Source organism: Numida meleagris, chromosome 20 (assembly GCF_002078875.1).
Source record: "Numida meleagris isolate 19003 breed g44 Domestic line chromosome 20, NumMel1.0, whole genome shotgun sequence".
NCBI lineage: Eukaryota > Metazoa > Chordata > Aves > Galliformes > Numididae > Numida > Numida meleagris.
Genome location: NC_034428.1, coordinates 5,026,770 through 5,030,215, shown reverse-complemented (window position 1 = coordinate 5,030,215; position 3,446 = coordinate 5,026,770).

Genomic DNA, 3,446 nt, shown 5'->3' with positions numbered 1-3,446 from the left:
GAGTCCCCGCGCTGCCCTCAGTCATTAGCAGTCATTAATTAGCGGTAATTAGCGGTAATGAGCGCGACCGCTAACGGCGTGGTTCACGAAGGGGATAGGGGGGGGGGGAAGAATGGGGTTTTTATTGACGGCGCTTGCACAAAGGAGCGATGGGAGGATGTCTATGGGGTCGCAGCTTTCCTTACAGCCATGCAGTGTGGTGTGGGTGACCTTCGTTCGGTTCATTTCTCTTCTCTCGTGGCATTTCCCTCTCTCTCATAGACTGTCTGTAAGGAAACGGATCAACGCCGACGAGATCTGCTGTAATCCGGAGTGCCAAAACGCAGGGCTCCGTCGGGCTCTTGTGGGGTTTTTTTTTCTTTCCTTCTCTTTTTAATTTTTAATTTTTAACTATTTCGCATGAGATGCAAAAAAAAAAAAAAAAAAATCAAAAAAGAAAACACAAAAAAGATGAAAAAAAAAAAAAAAAAATCAAAAAAGAAAAAAAAAAGGGAAAAAATATATATATATATATCTATTCCCCTCTTCTGACGAGGGCGATTTTGTTGTATGTTCGCGGCTCGGAATGACGGAGCGCGGCCGGGTGTCCTCTCCTCCTTTTCGGGAATATCGTGTCTGGTGCACTGTCCTCCACACACAGGGCTATTTCTGCAATGATGTACCAATAAAAAAGGAAAATGAGACAAAAGGCGGAGTGCGCCCGGGCTGCCGTGCTGTGCTGAATAATTAATGGGCGTTAATATTCATCGGGGATGGGGTCATTGGGGTGTTCGATGGGAAAACACCTCCGGGGCGGGGATGCGGTGATCGATTCAGTGTGAGGTGGATGGGATATGGGGATCCCAAAGGGTGGGAAAACATCAAAAGGTTGGTGGACCCCAGTAGATTACCAAACTGGGGACACCAGTGGTCCCCTTGGCTGTGGTGGAGGGAGCACAAGAGGTTGGAGGACCTCAATAGTTCTCCAGATGGTTGGGGACCTCAATAGTCCCCTTGGCTATGAGTGGAGAGACCCCCAAAGGATGGAGGACCCCAATAGTCCCCCAAATCAGGGACCCCAATAGTCCCCTTGGCTATGGGTGGAGGGATCCCAAAAGGTTGGAGGACGCCAATCGTCCTCTAAATGGTTGGGGACCCCAGTAGTCCCCTTGGTTATGGTGGAGGGATCCCAAAAGGTTGGAGGACACAATAGTCCCCTTGGCTATGGGTGGGAGGACCCCAAAAGCCTGGAGGACCTCAACAGTCCCCCAAATGGTTGGGTACCCCAATAGTCCTCTTGGCTGTAGGTGGAAGAATCCCAAAAGATTGGACGACCCCAATTGTCCTGCAAATTGGGGTCCCCAGTGATCCCCTTGGTTATGGTGGAGAGACCCCAAAAGGTCGGAGGACCTCAATAGTCCTCCAGATGGTTGGGGACCCCTATAGTCTCCTTGGCTATGGGGTCATCTTGCCTTACAGAGTCCAGGCGATGCCCAAAGCGGTGCTGTGATTGCACCGAGGTTCATAATTTGGGGGTTACACTGGGTGATTTTGGCCTCAGTATTCACCTTTTTGGGGTTGGGATTGGGGCCGTCACTAGGGCTGCCTCTGTCCCTGTTGGGGCTGACCCACGCAGGGCAGCTCCGGCGTTCATTTCTCATTACGTCTTCCAGCCCATGCAGCTTCCTACAGGTGTAGGTCAGATGGGGAGATCGAATGAAACTTTCCCTTAAAAAGAAAAACCCTTATTTTAATTATTATTATTATTATTTAACCTGTCTACACTGCTTTTCCCATGGGTTCAGCCAAGGCTGCAGCTGGGCTCAGCACTGTAGGAAACCCTACAGAAGGAAATCCATAGGAAACCCTACACCACAGGAAACCCTACGGATGGACAGCACCTGCTTAGGTAAATTTACCAAAAAGCCCTCATTTTGCTTGAAAATGGGATCTGTCCTCACTGACTGCTGGGTACGTCTGCCCGTTTTCTTCCCCCATACCCAAATCCCCTAAAGCCAGGAGGAGCCAGGAGGAAGCAGAGCCCAGTGCTGAGCACAGTGCGATCCTGCAGAGCCCCAGCGCCGCTGCCATGCATCTTTCATGTGCCATAAATAAGTAATGGGGCGGGCGGCAGCGGGGCCAGGAAGGGGGGAGAGCAGTGCTGGGGGAGTGAGCGCGGTGCCAAACCCCACAGAGCTCACAGGCGGACGATCCCACGCCCGGGCGTATGTTTCCATCCCATTCCCCTATAGGATATGGGGCTGGGGAAGGTGTTCTATCCCACCCTAAAGCCCTCCTGTCCCTGTATATGGGGCTGGAATTCAACATCTGCAATGGGAACAGGTGAAGGATCCCATGGGGAACGCCCTGCACTGGGATGCGGGTGGGGATGCCCCATCCTCGGGGTCCTCACACAGCTCCTTATGGGTTTCACCCTTCCCTAAAGCATCCGATGGATGGGAAAAACCATTTCTAACCTTGAAACAAAGCCTCCGGGCAGCTCTACCCCTCCCTCCCTCCCCCCCTAAAAAAGGGGAGAAACGGAGCATGGCTGCTGCAGAGCAATACTACAACGTGAGTGCTTCCCCAAGCAGAGCCCCGCTTTGCAAAACCCACAGAAAGCACGGGCACTCACGGCACCACCCGAAATAAATCCTCATCCCCCGGCAGAAGTAGGGCACAGAAAGTAGGGCAGCAGCTCCCTGCAAAATCTTTTATTTATCACCCAGGGAGTGGCGGTGCAGGGCATGGCCGTGAGAACAGCGGGGTCCTGGGGGTGGGATGGGGTCATTCTGCCCCCAAACGGTGCCACTGTGGGGTGAAAATGGGTTAGGGTTGTCTGGGGGTGCTGCTGCAGGGAGTGAACGCCTTGAGGAAGAGCAGGGGCACACAGTTACTCAAAATCGGGGAAATCAGTGGGAAAAACACAGAACTGGTCGTTCCAGTGGCATTGGACAGAATTGGTTGTTCCAGTGGCGTTGGTCATTCCAACAGTGTTGGTCTTTCCAACAGCGTTGGTCATTCCAATGGCACTGAACCCTTCCCATGCAGGAGCTGGAAGAACCCAATGGCCGATCACTTGCCCATGGGTTTCTGCCCACCCTTACTATGCTGTGGGCCATGGGGCCATGCCCACCTCCACGTTCCCATGCAGGGATCTAGGGGTCTTTGCCCCCGTCACCCTCCTCCATCCACAGCATCAGGAGCTCATGGGGCTTCCTGGGGCTGTTTCCAACTGCTTTGGGTTCTCCTTTAGGGGAGCAGTGTCTTGCTATGTGGACCCAAAGTGTTGGGTTGGGTTTTCCTTCCAGAGAGGAGGATTTGGGGTCTTCATTCAGGGAGAAAATAGGAAGAGAAGCCCCCAAGTGCCCCACGAGGCACCTCCTCTCAATGCTGTGCGTGGAAATGTCTCACCACCAGCAGGAAAACGAGAGCTTCCCACCCCAGATTTGGGAATTACCATACCA